Source organism: Macrobrachium rosenbergii, chromosome 8 (assembly GCF_040412425.1).
Source record: "Macrobrachium rosenbergii isolate ZJJX-2024 chromosome 8, ASM4041242v1, whole genome shotgun sequence".
Lineage (NCBI taxonomy): Eukaryota > Metazoa > Arthropoda > Malacostraca > Decapoda > Palaemonidae > Macrobrachium > Macrobrachium rosenbergii.
Genome location: NC_089748.1, coordinates 4,602,342 through 4,619,680, shown reverse-complemented (window position 1 = coordinate 4,619,680; position 17,339 = coordinate 4,602,342). Strand labels below are relative to the sequence as shown.

Sequence of the window (17,339 nt, the reverse complement as noted above, 5' to 3'; positions counted from 1 at the left end):
GTAGTAGTAGTATATAGGATTTATGCCATGAGGTAGAGTGCTAGAATCCTTGAAGAAAAGGGTTTCCACAAGTGATCCGAGAAATTACTTTCTATCACTATTTCTCCACTGAAAAATTATATAATTAAAAATCAATTAACAAAGTGAAGAAAACTTTGGCATTCGTCGTAACTCCTTTGATATTTTTCCTAATATGACAGTGACGATCATTGTAATAAATAGACAATTGCATAGGATTAGATTGGTAAGTGATCTTAACACAAAATGACCAACCCTCTATCTCTTTTTCTTGCTAATATTCTGTAATTTTTTTGTACATTGCTTTTTCCTTGCTTGCTTTCCAACACCCCAACTATTTCTCAGACCTGAATGACATTAATAGGTTCCACCCTTAGGCTATGCCCTAAATTCCATGATCCAAATCAATCCAATCCACTGTGAAGAGTGGCCAGTTTAAAATAGTAACCTGTCAAGTATAAGGTGATAAGGAAATTAAAATGAAGATTGCCATTTATTTATAATGTGGGTCAAACACCGTAAAGGTGTATTTTCTGTAAGTTTTGTCGCTGTTGAGGAGTTGGTTTTTAGAGTAGATCATTAAATCAATATACTTCGATTTATTGCTAAGTATAAATAAGTGTAATACATTTTTATAATGAAACAACTATTGTAAGGCTTATATATTTCAAAAACATATTTTGCAAGTACGGAAATGAAACATCCAATACAGAAAAACAATTTATTCTCCATCGCTGTCCGGGAAGAGGTCTTCATCCTCATCATCAGTGGCTATGTTTATGATGACAGGTTCCACGCTCTCGTGGATATTATCCAACGTCCAGTACTTATCCTTAAATCGCTGAGACTGACGAATAGCTCCTGTCCACACCTCCGGGTTAGCGCAAAGCCTGGCCTCCTGTAACTTGGCCTGAAGGTCCGCTCTGGTGAATCGCCCTATTGTTCATTTACCTGTTCAAGCTTACATAGGGTTTGCCACGGACCTCCTCACTTCTAAACAATTATGGAAGTCGAATCACAAAAGCTGTCCTGCAACCACGGGGACAATGACTTATCATAGCCGCCATTCTTGAAGCCTTGACAAGGTACGAATATTCATTCAGAATTTCAGAGACAGCTGTTTGTCGTCATCACCTTGTGGGAGGAGTTGGGACATCACATGTTTATGTCGCGTATAACTTTAAACCTATACAATAGTGTTCCGCCTTTGGCTTCGGCTGCTTTAGTTTACTCTTATGAATATACTTTTTTCTAATATAAGTAATAAAGAATACTGCCAAAAATTAGGTAGGGATGTAAAGTATACTATGGCTAAGTAATATCTTTGTCAAATGCACAGAAAAAAAGTTATTCCGGAAAAACACCGGGACAAAGGCTCTGAATCTCATAGTAGACCAGTGGTTCTTAACCTTTTTTTGGCAGTGACCCAAAATCTTGTCCAAATTAACCATGGCGACCCATGCTCACATAAGCATTTTCTTTTTATATAATTATGCTTATGAAAACATGTTGCAGAAACAAAAATTACATGCAGAGATTTTTATTAATGCAAGTAGCACATCTGCATAACAATGATCTATGAGAAAGAAACACTTCATTGACTAGCATAGAGAAAACCAAAATCTTTTTGTTTCATGATATAAAATTAAATGTATAATTAGGCTATGATTTATCACCGTGGAGGAAGAAAAGTTCTATGTCTCAATAATGTTCTGCTTAGATATTAATGAATTATGTATTCTTAATACAATATTTTCTCTAATAATATTAATCATAAGAGTATCGAGGAAATAACAAGCCCATAACGTTATAACCCTTGGGGACCCATTGAAATGGTTTAGCAACCCAACTTTGGGTCACGACCCTGGGGTTAAGAACCATTGTCCTAGACTCTTGTATGTGTTAGTAGTTTAGTTTTGTTGCCAATCCCTTTCACTGACTTAGCTCACTCCCCACCTGATGGTGTATGGGGCCCCATGAATTCTCTCTGATTATGCCGCTTGGAAGTTGCCATTTAAAGGCGTCTTACTTCATCAACATCATTCAAGATAATGGCAGCATCGCATTACTTAAGTCATCGGACTCGTGAGAGTGCCTGCGCATCTTCTGCTGTCATCCAATGTCCTCCTCCAATGAAGAACTGACAGGTCATGTTAAGTTTACTGACCATATTTGTTGTTATTAAATCAGCATTTAGAGATGATATTTTATTCTCCTTCCTCCTGCTCTGGTTTTCTCAAAGTATTGAATCAGAGATGATATAAGTTGGTGAAAGTCATATATAAAATATAAGAACACATGACAGTAATTGAGATATATATATATATATATATATATATATATATATATATATATATATATATATATATATATATATATATATATATATATATATATATATATATATATATATATATATATATATATATATATATATATATATATATATTGTTGTAATTTTAAAGCTGGGGTCTTGCTAGATTAATGGAGTACACTAGGATGATACACAACTTACCTTAATTATCACAAAAAATCTGGACTCTGGCCTTGGGGACAGCTGAAATTACAAACAACAAGATACGCCTGAAAGGCTACTTCAAGGGGGAAGGGATTAGATAAACTCTGGGTTTAACTTAATTCATTATATTTACAAAAGAAACACATCAGAAGAATGGTAGCATAATTCTGGAGAAATGAGACGAAGCAAATGACAGGATATTCCAAGAGGGAATACAAATGGGTTGCCTGCTTCAAAGTTGTTGAAACGAAGTAAGGAGGGCCGCTAAGCTCTGGAGTCCGTGGTGCTGCCGACAATTCTGAGGCAGGGCGTCCCATCCAGGACTCTTTTATAGCGGCAGAAGTTACAGCTTTTCCTCCTAGATGGCATTGTGATCACTCAGCCCACGTGGGAACTGCGGGGCCGCATGGTTTCAAATTCAAAATGGCAGAACACACGTGGTCTGCCCGCCAGCTGGCCTGTTTCGGGTGATGGTTAGCTCTTGGCAGGAATCTGCACCTGGAATTAAGAGATTTCTGACAAAGCTTTGGACAACAAAGGATTTAAAGGGGTTTCCCCCCAAAAAAGGTAGTGGGGAGAGGTTTAGGGGGAATTTCTCATAGTGAATCATACTAAATTTGCCTTATTTAATTACTTAGTCCTTTACTTTAAATTTAGTGCAAAAAAATGTGGCGTAAGAGGGAATATTCTTAATACCTCCCCTGCCTTGATGACATTTGCACCCTTAGTCGGGTTGAAATGGCTAAAGTTACATCACCGCAACAGGCAATAATTTCTCTCTTCACCACCTTTGGGGTACATAAATCTTAAAATATAATATTTCTGCTAAATATCAAAGTCAATTATAACCAAGAGAAATCACTTGTGTTTACTTTACATTGCAGAATAAATTTACGCTGCTGGCAACAGTAATAATTTTACTTTCTAAGAAGTGATAATAAGCAGCTATTTGATGAATAATAAATAGTTAGATTATTACATAATTGGAAATAAAATCGAACCTACCATCGTGAGGTTAATATTGTTATACTCAGAATAATCCATGCACTTATTAGTAAAACTTTTAGTCACAAGTTCATGCGGTTAATATACCTTGAGGAGGCAATACAACGAAAGCATTCGTGGGTTTTGTTAGGTGTTGCCACGATTTTTGAGAGCGACAGCTCAGTGCCATTTGGGGCACTAATAATATTTGTGCCAGGGGAAAATATTATAAGTACATGTGATGTATCAATACGTAGTTCTGGCTATGGAAGCCACAGGTTATAAATTACAAGGAAAAAACAATAACAAAAGTGATTATCTCACTTTGGGAGTCACGATAAGGCATACTGGCAACATGGCACTGGCCTTATAGGTGCCTTGTTGCACTCATCTACGTACGTGAGGTATAACATTGTGTGTAACTTACACAGGTTGCGAGTCTGGGACTCGAGATTCATCACAAAAGAATAAGATAAGAATAAATGACAGACACAAAATAATTATTAATTGTTGTAAACAGATGATGATTAAGTATGCTAAAATTATATTCCTTAGCCTATGGGAATGACTAGGTTCATTCTTTAGGGCAAAATGCCTCAAAGGGAAGTCATAGGACTCACCAAATTGTCAATTGCATTCTGCTTTAGTAGAGTGAAAAACAAGGTAAAATATAAGCCTTGTGTGAGGCGTAAAATAATATGATAATACAACAGAAAAATGAAAGGAAAGATGTTAAAGGAAAAGAATGAATTACAGAGTCATAAGGAAACTAAATAGGGGAGGAAACCTGGCACCCTCTTCAGGATAGATGTCAAGGTCCTCATTTTGGCGATCTGGAGCCGCCTACGCCCATGATTTTCTTCCATGGGCCTGTTTTAGGGTGATGGTTTTCCTTGGTAGGAGAACCAGTCGAACCGGGTGATGGTTTTCCTTGGTAGGGGAACCAGTTGAACCAAGTCTGAGGATGAAAACTTAGTGCCACCTTGATAGGCTTCCTTGATGGCCAGAGCAGGGGCATTCTTTACAGGCTCTGCCCCAAGTCGTTGCAGATGCTGGAGTTCATCGGCCAGTTGAGGCATGACAGAATCCTTACTCACACTCGTGTCTGAGGAGGACTGGGAAAGGGAGGAAGATGTTCTGGAGGGCGTGGGAGGCTCGCAGGTTGAAATGACCAGCTCAGGCATGGGTTGCGAGGCCACACCTTTGAAGGAGCTTCTGCTGTGGTCAGAAGAATCCATCTCTCTTACCGGCACTGGTAGCGGAGCCAAACCGGGCGAAGAGAGGGAATCCAAAGTGGGATCTCTTGAATGGAGACCTGGGGCGTGCTTTGCCACTGGCACTGGTATAGGATTTGGAGATTGCTCGCCGTTCGGGACGGATGGAGCTTGGCACTGCTCCGTGCACTCAAGTGGCACTGGCAGAGACTGAGAACCAAATTTGGGATCTCCAGGGGGGAGATCGATTGGGAATGTTCTAAGAAAATTGACCACATGGCCTCACTGGACAATTCTGTCTTGGTAAAATGAAAATATCTGCAAAATTTTACCTCTAGAAGGTTCCGGGGCCTAACTGAATATCTTGTTGGTAAAATCTCCATCCTTGGCATGTTCAATTCCCTGACAATAAAATTTACTCTAAAAGGGAATGGTTCACCCACTGCCATCCTTGTTGCTGTAATGGATATCGAAAGGTCATCAACAAAAAGTGTACATCTGGGGGAATTATTTGGAAACCCCCACCAATTGGTAAGGCGAACGCAAACAAGATTACACTTAACCCTTTTAACCCATGAGGCTATGTACTGGCTTTTACTGCTTACTCCGTGTGGCGATACATATTTACTTTCAAATTACGTGCTTAAATAAGCCCAACCCACATCAGGAGATGGTTACTTTTCATTGGCTGACCATCTCCCTCCTTTTTCCAAGAAAGCCAATCAGATGGTAGCACATCTTTCAGTCATATTACCCAGATATCTCATGTTTGTTTATATTTTCAAGTTCATGCATGGCTGTGGTCTCGAGTGATTATCGCAATATATATGTAAATTTTGTGACATTATATTAGAAATGCATAAGATACACTTATTTTTTAGTTATCAATAATGACATAGAGCATAAAGATTGTGTTATACAAGAATTACAAGCTTGGACAGTGTCGTAAATAAGGTTTTGTAATGTGTTTCTCATGTTTGTTGTCTTCAGCTGATGTCTGTTGTCTGCTGATGCCTGACAGCGAACCCTTAATCCTACAGGGAACTTCAATTCTGATATTTTCACTTTAAAATACAGTTCATAAGCTTTAAATTGATATACAATAGCCTATATTTTGGGAGATAATTAACATACGGTAAGTGACAGGAAAAAAGACCCACTTTTCCAAAACAACATGCAATTTTATGCACGCATGGGCTCACATGTCATAAATACTAGTCCAGGTTAAAAGGGATAAAACGCTTCCCTATGGTACTCCTTCTTGATTGAATACATCTGACATTGTTGTTCCAACTTGAACTTGAAATAACCTACTTTTTTATCAAGGCATTGATAAAAAAAAAAAAAAAAAAAAAAAAAAACAAAATTGGCTCTCAGGTATATTCATAAAGGACCCTCAAAATCCCATATCTCCATGTTGTATCATAAGCTTTCTCTAGATCAAAGAAAACACTGGTGTGATGCTGCTTGTCAGCAAAAGTTTCATATATTGAAGATTCCATTCAAACTCATACATCAGCTGTGGAGTGCATACTTTGAAAACCACACTGAGCAAGCGACAGATATTTACCCGTTCCAAGTACCACATCAAAAGTGTGTTCACTACTTTTTCCATGATCTTATACAAACACAATGTCAATGCAATAGGATGATACTCCTTTGTCTTGAATGGGTCTTTCCCTGTTACACGAATGGCAGTAATTTTAACATCTCCCAAAGATTAGGGAAGATATATTCTCGGTAAATTCTGTTAATAAGGCTTAATATGAAAAGCATGGTATTTTTGAGGGGTATGCTTAATCACTGAATACTTTATGTCATCCAGTCCAGGAGCTGATTCATTACATTTATTCAAGGCTGATTCAAATTCTCTCATAGTAAAAGGTACATTGTATTGCTCATTTCTTGATGTATTAAAATCAATTTCGACCTGTTCCATTAGCCTTCTTTGAGCTGAATAGGAACTATCATTTTTCTTTGCAACATTAGCAAAATAATTAGCACACTCAGTTGTCACTAACATGGGGTCCGCTACCTCACAACCATTGATCTTGATAACTGCAGGTTGACAAGAGTGATAACTCTCTTCCAAACTAAAGTCTGAGGTGTTCTCGAATTTAATGAAGATATGAAAATTGTCCGAGATTCCTTTTGTGGTTTTTTTAATTTCCATGAGGAAATGAGCTCTTGCTTTTCGAAATTCAGCACAGTAATGCTCACATTTTCGTCTGTGGTATCTGGTGAAAGCTGACCTCATAGTTCTATGAGTTTCCTGGCATTTATGAGTCCACCAAGGAACTGGTCGATGGATAAATATGCCCAAAGTCCTAGGTTAAAGTTAAGTATACCTTAGTTTTACCAGACCACTGAGCTGATTAACAGCTCTCCTAGGGCTGGCCCGAAGGATTAAACTTATTTTACGTGGCTAAGAACCAACTGGTCACTTAGCAACGGGACCTACAACTTATTGTGGAATCCGAACCACATTATAGCAAGAAATGAATTTCTATCACCAGAAATAAATTCCTCTAACTCTTCATCAGCCGGCCGGGGAATTGAACTCCGGCCCATCGAGTGACAGTCCGCAGCAAAGTCCTAGGTATAGATTGAAGACCAGCCGAGAACATTCTTGTATTCAAAAAGTCAAGAGCATCTTCTACACAGGGAAAAGTCTTCAGCAAAGTAATCTACCGAGCTGTATTCCTGGAATGTCGCCCAATCAGCTTTACCAATGTTCCATTTAGGTAGCCGTGAAGATGAAGCATCTGAGCATACACTCACCACAACTGGAATATGGTCACTTGTATATCTATCATTTATAACTCACCAATTAAAGTCAGTAAGGCAGTCATCACTGCATAGAGATAAATCAATTACTGAAAATGTGCCTTTTTTGAATGTGAAAATGTGTAGACTCCCCAGTGTTGAGGATTCCCACATTTCACCCTCCATGATGGAACACAGGCATCTTCGTCTTTGACTGGTATCAGTGTCAACCCAAAGAGGGATTCTGCTATTCATATCTCTCAGAATAGCAAAGGGTCGTGGTAACGGTTGAATACAGGATTTAAATTCATCGATGGGGAAGACTTCACTACGTGGCAGATACAGAGAGCATGTTGTATATTTTCTTTGCAAATGGATTTGCATACCTATCACTTACAATGTAGACTGGATACTAATACTATTTTGTGGGGTGTCATTACGAACATATAAAATTACACCCCCCTGGCTTCCAATATTAATGTTATAGGTGGAATGATAGGCCTTATACTTTCGTGGGTTGGGACACATTATTACCAGTCATGGTCTCCTGCACAGCTATACATACAGGAGACACTTCTGATATGAGCAGCCTTAATTCTTCCCATTTAGCTCTTAATCCCTGACAGTTCCACTGGAGAAAATTAATGACTTTTACTTTCCTTTTGAGGCTGTTTAATTGAGGCCTCTTTTAAGTGCTTACAGCTTACTGCCTTGCTGCTCCTTTTTCCGGAAGGAGACCAATTGTTTGTGGCTGCCTTCCTTCACAGGGGGTTATCAGTCTCAGGAACACCAGACAAAGCTGGTGCTGCCTGAGGAGGGGTGTGAGGGGCAGACACTGGTGCATCCTCCAAAGTATAAGCACCATTTACAGCTGGTGCAAGCTCCAAGGGGAGACACGCATCAGATGATAAAAATACAACCTCCAACAAGCAGGAATGTCGGCCATAGCTGGTGTAGCCTCCAAAGCCAAATACCAGATATTGTTGGTAAAGCCTGCAGAGGCGGGAGTGCCAGGTACAACTGGCACCGCCTCCCAAGAGGCAGGAGTGCCAAAAATCACTGGCGCTGCCTCCGAAGTGGCAGAAGCGCCAGAAACCACTGGCGCTGCCTCTGAAGAGGCAGGAGTGCCAAAAACCACTGGCGCTGCCTCTGCGCCGCTCCAAAGTGGCAGGAGTGCCAGAAATCACCAGTGCTGCCTCCGAAAAGGCAGGAGCACCAGAAATTACTGGCGCAGCCTCCAAAGAGGCAGGAGTGCCAGACACCACTGAAGCAGTCTCCAAAGAGGCATGAGAACAGGTCGTCACAGATTTTTTCTTTATATTACCTCTGTTAGCACCTACATTTCTTCTTCAGTTGGCAGCAACACTGGAAAAGAATATTCCAGATCTAACATACTGACTCAATAATCTTTCTTTTGCCTCTCTAAATGTGATATGTTCAGTTACCCTTAATGTTTGGAACTCTTTTTCGATGATGTATACATCACAGTTAAGTGGAGATGATGAATGATTCTCTCCAGAATCTTGCTGCTTTATTACATACGCCATGCTCTGGTTCACTACACTTAATACATGTGGCAGGCCTGCCTTGTAGCTTCTGCCTACAAGACCCTAACATATGTCCAATTTCTTGACAATGAATGAATTAATGAATGATTTTGAGTTATCTGGCATCATGACAACTGGGTCACTGATGCCGATGTAAATTACATGAACAACATAGCTACTATAAAAAACTTAACTGATTAAAAAAAATTAATGAAATATTATATTTTTGGGAGAAGACCAGCGACAATAATAAATCTAAAAATGTCACTGGAATCATACACGACATCTCTCCAAGGATCTTGGCAAGGATGAGTCTGCCATCCTGACCAAGAGCCTCAGAGAGGTAACAGCTTCTAATATCCTCGAGACTGGGGCACTTGACCAGCAAGTGCCTCACAGCCAATGGGACCAGACAATCCTCACAAAAAGGTTGATTCTCCCCACCCAACAAAAAGCTGTGTGTTACGCGAGTATGCCCAATCCTTAAGAGGCAAAGAGCAGTCTGCCATCTTCTAGGCATACTGCCATACTTCCAAGGAAATATAACATCCGTAATTTCTTTCAATCTATCTTCTCCTATACTATCCCAATGCTCTTCACACAAATTAATTAGAAATCTTCTAATGCTTGGGACACCTCCTTGGAAGTAAATCTAAAGCTGCTGCTTTGGCCAATCTGTCAGCTTCTTCATTTCCATGCAAAACAGCATGTTCTGGAACCCAACAAAACTAATCTGCGTTCCTTTGTATAATAATAGGTGCACCCATTGCTGAGTTTTTAAAAACATGGGGTTAGTAGAGTTAAAAACATTAAGTGCCTGTAATGCACTCTTAGAATCGCTAAAAATTGTAAAATTTGTTTCATCATCAATTGCTATTTTTTTTTCAATAGCATTTAAAATCCAGCAAAACTTATTATTAAAATCCAAATCCAATGCCAGCGCTGGATTTGGAGCCATCTGTGAATACACAAGTTGAATTCTTATGAACCTCACTGTGTTCCATAAATACGGAACGGATCTCTATATCTGTCATATTTTTCTTAAAACCATAAAAATATTTACAAAATTAAATTTCTATTAGTTTCCATGACAAGGTTACTGACATTTTATAAGGAAGCACCTCATTTCTACTAATATCAGTAGTGCCAAGTAACTGTTTAAAACATCTCGGTCTTGGGATATATTGCTTCCCTTAAAATGCAACCAGGCTGCTTTTATTATATGAGGCAATCCAGTAGAACTGAATGTAATAATTAAATTTGGAAGTGGAACTAAGGCTCCATTTATCTCCTTCATTCTTTCAATTCCTATCACACCTTGATCTGTTAATTCTTCTACAAGCTTCTCCTAAGAGTACATCATCAGTTGGGGTGCATATATCATTTCCTTGAAGTACTTCCAAAAAAGCATGTACTGCACATTCTACTTTAACTCCTCCGAGATGTGATAATGCTTTCAACCTTTCAATTTCTTTTGCTGAGGTCGATTCTACTGTCAGTTTTCCTCAACCTTCAGATGATACCTGGGCTCTCGGCCACAACACTTTATAATGTCTCTGTGCACACTAAAAATATCGCAACTAGAATCTTCCAGATTAAAATTCAAATATTCCTGGTCCTATTTCCATACATTTTTGCTCAATTTCCCTGTGCTCTGTACTGGAACATAGGGTTTCAGTGTAATTGCATTAGAAGGTTGCTTTGATTTTTCCAGACAAAGGTTGTCTGTGGAGGTTGCAGCAGTCCCCAACTGTGCCGAGACGGTGATATCTAAGGAACCAGGGGTACTCAAATCCTTTGAGTGGGAAAAAAAGAAAAATTAAACCTGAAAACCTTAAAAAAACACCATCAGCCCAAATGTCCACGCCCCTGCCCTCCCCACAGGGGATGGCAAAACATGACTTAGAGTGGCCCAAGTGTCAGCCGAACCCGCTTGCTATGACTGAGGGTATTACAAGAATACAATCATCCCCACCCTAATCATATTATGGGCAAACTGGCTAGAATACCTGAGAGTCCTATTCCCAGAACCAGACACTCCCTGGAATCTGTGGTCCAAACATTATTGGGCAGTTGATGGTCCTACAACAGTTCCCACTATTAAGCTTCGGATATAAACACATTAAGAGCTATGATGTCTTTTCTTAATTATTAGGTCCAATAAATTTCAGCAAAATTTGAAAATCCCACAAAAATTAATCCAAAGAAATATATAATGATACATGGGACTCTTGGACTCAAACCCAGGAACAGATTCCTGGGGTTCAAGAGCCCCCTCAGCACGTCAAGGTGGTCCCACATAGATGGGGTGAAGAATGAGAAGCTTCATGCTAGATGCAAACAATGAAATCGTGAAATTTCCCCTTGTATTTTACGAAATAGAACTGTCCAAGTTTTTGTATTTGTAATAATATAGGCTACATATACAAACAATACTACAGTAGTTATCGATTAACATATAACTCTTCAATTCAACAATGAATCCACAGCGTCTGTAGGATACCGATAATTAAACAGCAATAAAGAATAAAGAGTAATTAGAACCAAAGTCCTAAATGCAACAATAAAGGGGAAATTACTGATAATTATCAAAAGATTATTCTCAAAATAGACGAAAATCTGAAAAAAAATTACTTAAAAAAATTTAACCATAATTAGATAGGAAGATATCTGAGCTGAAATAGAAATTTTGTCAAAATAATGTAGGGCGATAAACTTAAAGGAACCGAGCACAACAAATTAAACAATCATTAAAATGAATTAATTAAAGAAGGAAGAAAACACTAACATCACGTCATCTATTCCAAAATATCATTTTATGTGGCGCAAAGAAGCACTGGGAGAGTGAATAGATGGGACCAATGAGGTCATTCAGCGCTGAAAGGGAAATTCACAGTAAAAGGGTTTGAAAGATGCAACAGGTGGAAAACGTCGCAGTTGCACTATGAAACAACAATTGTTAGAGAGGGTGGACAGTAAGATGGAGGAAAGAGGAATTGAACGGAGGTACAGTAAAAGGAATGAAAGAGGTTGGAGCTAGGGGCCGAAGGGATGATGCTAAGACCTGTAAGTAGTGCCTACGCAGCACCACGTGAGGTGCACTGACGACATTAGCCCCATACGAGAGAGAGAGAGAGAGAGAGAGAGAGAGAGAGAGAGAGAGAGAGATTAAGTGTTAAATGCGCAAAAATTTGAAGTAACACTTCAATGGTGCTGATCAGTTACCTAAAACAGTCAGGACACGTCCTTGGAAACTAAGGGAAAGACACAAAGGTAAAAACTGGCAAGAAGCCGTTACAATTCTAATCAAGTTCCAAAATAAAACAATCCGCTGCGATGATCCTCTCACATATAGGCAACACAAAAAGATAACAAAATCAGATACGTCATGCTTATCTAAATCTTCAAGCCGTTTACTTATAGACAGCCAATAGGTCAATCGGTGAGTTGAAGATGTTCATAAATCGAAGATATTCAAACCACCTTCATTAGCAGTGAGAAAACCAAGGCGCTATTGTCCCCTCACCTCTTAGTCTTTAAAACCATTAAATAAATAAATAAATAAATAAATACAGAAAGAAATAAATTGTTTTTACACCTACTGGCCACTTATTTTTAGGCAACAATCGTGGTGGCCATCCTATCCAATACAATTGCGCTTACAATCTCTCTCTCTCTCTCTCTCTCTCTCTCTCCCCCCCCTCCCCCCCCCCCTCCCCGCCCGCCCACTACTAGACAGGAAGAAATGTGCAAGATCACAGAAGCTATGTCCTAAATACCGCAAGCTTCATTTTGAAGAATCTAAGAAGAGACGAAAACACGCTGGCCAAGCTCACGTGACTTATACTTGACCAACATTACTACTGCTGCTGCTGCTGCATATAAACCTCGCTTGGCTAACCGAATGGGCTAGTGAAGGCAAGGCCACACCCAAACAAATTTAATACTCGATTTCTAATTCACCAACAAATAAACACGCTCCATCTTTCATATAGGGGGCTGTTTACGACATTTAACACAGATTATAATAAAGCTGAAGACAAACCATTTGAGTGTGTTATCTGAAATGTAATTTAACTATAGCTTTTCTAAAGAGGGGTTTATCTTTATCTTCCTGGATATTAATATAAAGAACGAGAAGCTTCATATGAGGCAAAAGTCAGAAATGATATTAATATAAAGAACGAGAAGCTTCATATGAGGCAAAAGTCAGAAATGTGATATTAATATAAAGAACAGAAGCTTCATATGAGGCAAAAGTCAGAAATTATATTAATATAAAGAACGAGAAGCTTCATATGAGGCAAAAGTCAGAAATGATATTAATATAAAGAACGAGACGCTTCATATGAGGCAAAAATCAGTCATGAAATTTCTCTCTGTATTTTACCAAACAGAACTCACAAAATATTTTGTTATATCTGCATTAATATATTCTATATATATAGTATAGTAGTTATCGATTAATACTGAACTCTCTACATACAGTGTGAATCCACAGCAACCTTATTGTTTCCTGAAAAACTTAACTTGGGCATCTCTGTAGCTAACTTTGTCTAAAGAAGAAACAAATGCCATGCTATAAAGAAAAATATGCAGGGGTAGGTCAAATGGGTTTCGGTTTCATGTCGAAAGCCATTAGGCCTCTATAATTAGGGCTTGTGGCATCTCATATTCATAATTACAAACTTGCATCCACGAGAAAAATCAGGCAACGTATCAAAACAATAATAATAATTCCACGAGTAATTTTCTGGATGTGTACGAAACCTGACATTCATATTTGAGCTGCAGAATCCTTATGTGATTTTATGGATTTACTAATAATAACTAGCCTTCCCTTGACATTCAAGACGCACGAGGGAATATTCACCCGTCACACAAAATACCGATGACCGGCTGAAGTTGACAAAAAGGGCTTGTACAGTAGATGAATGAGACTTTGATAAACGGTTAAAGGTCACTCAGTGGTAAATTGTTAATAACAATGAAATCTTCAATGAAACGAATTACTTGAAAAACTGATACTGGCTAATGTTTCATAAAGTGGTAACATAAACCAGCATTCTGTTCACAATCCCGATACGCTAAACAATCGGGTTAACTTTCTGAGATGTATAGAATAAGACAGCCTGTGCATCGCGAATACAAAACACGGATTTTCTGGTCCGTGATACCTTCTCACACCTGAGCCTCTTCAGGGTTAGACGTGCTACAAATTCAAAGAAAATTGTCATATAATCACCAATGCCTGACAACTACGCAGTATTTTACTTATACTCCTTTTACACAAAAACCTAACTTGCTTTTGATTATTATGATCGTTTCGTGTCTTCCTTCTCGCCTCGAATCCTTTGACATTTGTTCTTAAAAGACAACTTGATTCCTTGAGCCTTTATAATACGGTACAGCTATAATGAACTTTCTTTTAAGGAGAACACCAAAAATAAATATGAATAAATAAATAATGAACTTCATTCGATGTAAGTTGACTATAATTAATTATAATCTACAGTATAAAGAAATTGTAAAAATAAAAGGGCTTTAAGCGACTTCGTAATTTCGGTTGAGAAAGTCCGATGGGTTAGTGGACAAAAACTTTTTTTTTATTGTAACTGGACTACCATTATCAATACTAAGCACTGTTTCATAATTGCAGATTTTTAATGAAAAAAATGTTTTGTGCACATATGATCTTCATCCTTGATTCAAAATTTTTTATTACTACGGTAAAGGTTTTTTCTTATAAAAACAATCCATAATGTAAGTATGTCTTGTTATTACAACTATGGAAGAAAATTCATTATAATTCATTTTTTGGCACTGAGTCTACCTCGGCCCGAGTTCATGAAATACATACAGTATGTAAAGATTATATCAAATACGTAGCATACAACACAAAAGCAGTGTGAGATATGACTGAACATCACTTATAGACACTAATAAACAAACATCACTTATAGACAGTAATAAACCAGTAACGCAAGTAGGAGTGTCAAAAATAAAATGTTTATCCTGTATTATACATTTTACTGGACAATCTGGGTGCAGGAGAGCGGCGTAACATGAACAATAGCAGATATTGCGAGTGCCATCTTTTGCCTCTTAAGAGATTTTAATCAACTCGTTGACTGGCATTAAGTTAAAATACCTTTTACATCGGGTAAAATTATTTAAAAGCTGAATATTTCTCGCTTTGTCTTTCTTCGGTATTATGTGAGAGATTGTGAGAGATAACAAATTCAGCTGATTACAACCGAATTTCCTCATCACCTGAATATATCGAAAGCCCAACGTCCCTCCTCAGCCTAAGACGAATTATGCGTAGTTTCTGTTAACTACTGTAAACTAACCTAATGTCATAGCATAGGTTAAGGAAGAAAAAAAGCATTCTTAGTCAAAATAAAAGATACAACTCACCAATGCAACATGTGCTCATGACTACCACATGTAAGGTAATAAAGACGATCTGAACTCAGTAAAATCGTACGGTACTTCCAGTGTATCTCATTTTGGGAAGTTCTAGCAACCAATTTATGAAATTTCCATATTTTATTTGCATTAGACCTGAGGCAAAAAACAATAAATAAATAAATAAGAGTACTATGCCCTGCAGTCAAAACACAAGATTATTATATAATATGCCCTACCTTTACCAGACTGCAGTTGTTTAGCGCAGTAACTACGTTTATGTTTGTTGCTGCATCCACTCTAATTACAGTATTTAGCCTCGATCATACAGAATTCGTTTGGATAAACATTAATGCTAAACAATATAATTAGTCCTGTGCATACAGATCTAGCTGAAATTGCATTACCCTTCATGCTTGCCAACGCGCTCAACCTAAGCACAACATAGGATAGCCGTGGCTAAACCGATCCTGTTTGGCACCGCTCAACCTTGAGCACACAGTCACTGCAACTTTATACATTTATTTCGTGGAGTTAATATCTTTCGATATTCTGAGTTTTGTGGCATTAATATAGTCAGAATTTGAATTGCATTACCAACGCTGAAAAGTTACGTCCAATTCCACCCTCGTAATAAGATTATTCAGTTATACCAACTTACCCATAATAATAAAGGTAATGAACAATGCTGCATTTATAGACAGAAGCTGCATAGCTGGAACTCTTTATCAGACTACCATGTCACGCCAACTGACCCTGGGCACGCGACTATGTTACAACATACATCAACTCTTCACATAACCTAATCTTGCTATATGACTTGACTTTCCGATAAGCAGGTTATATTTTCTGTGATATTAAATTCGGCATGAAGTCATCCACTATTGCTATGTCCCTAAAACCAAGAGCAACTGCGTCCAGTTTGATCGACTTCATGCTATAATGAACAACTTCAAAATGTAAATTATCTATAACTCCACATGCCTCCGTTCTAAAAAGAAAAGTTTAATGAGTTACATCACTATGCTGAAGAACATAATTATCTTACCCCATTCTTCAACCGAACAGAATTAATTAATCCATTTACTTGGTTCATCTATTCTCCTGTCAATACAGCCATTAATGAAACATTCTGCATTTACAACTTCGTATACTTTCACGTTATTATGCTCAAATTCAGCATGTGGCCTTATCACAAGTCAAGATATATTTCCCTAATTAACCGCAAGTCACTTATTCAAGTTCTTGGTCATACTCTCAGGGTAGGAAAGATTTCCATATTTCCTCTGGTATTCCTGGTATTTGCCTTTATTCGGTATGTTCTTACAGCGTACGCTAGCCATATTATAATTTCGTCACGTTCAGGATCGTAATGATTATTTCAGATTGACTGGTAACTTTCCTAGTTTTCGTATCGTTATGTCGTTTCAGCATCAAATCAGATACATTTCTACATCTTGATCTATACAGACTGGTCATTTGGTTGAGGTTCAAGTCCCACAGAGATGTTAGAGGCAGAATCCTTCCTGGCTACACAGAGTTTTGGTTTCTGTTGACTTACCTACCTAATTGTCAGCAATCATCATTGCTAATGAGCTTTAATTTCTAAGCTTAAGAATATATATGTGTGTGTGTGTGGCTTATATATGGCTCAAGAAAAATACATGTAGCTAAGTTAACTAAAAATAAATACTATACTCAAAATCTGAAAAACATCAGCTTGGTCATTAAGTTTGCATAACACGAAAAATAAACAACACTTGAAGTACGCTTCAAACGTCTTTAACCCGCTTTCTCTGCCATATATCGAAGTAGTGTCTTGGAAACATTCAACCGAAATGTCTTACCTTTATCAAAGAGGGAAACAGACAGCATTTGCAA

General features: G+C 38.1%; 1 long non-coding RNA gene across 1 annotated transcript in view; it reads right to left on the bottom strand.

Annotated features, from left to right (window-relative positions):
• Positions 1-2,953: 2,953 nt before the first annotated feature.
• The window catches only part of LOC136841213 (uncharacterized), a 49,282-nt gene continuing 34,896 nt past the window's right edge, over positions 2,954-17,339 (bottom strand). The window contains exon 2 of the long non-coding RNA XR_010853826.1: positions 2,954-3,034. This is a non-coding gene — a long non-coding RNA (uncharacterized lncRNA). The remainder of the gene's footprint in view (positions 3,035-17,339) is intronic.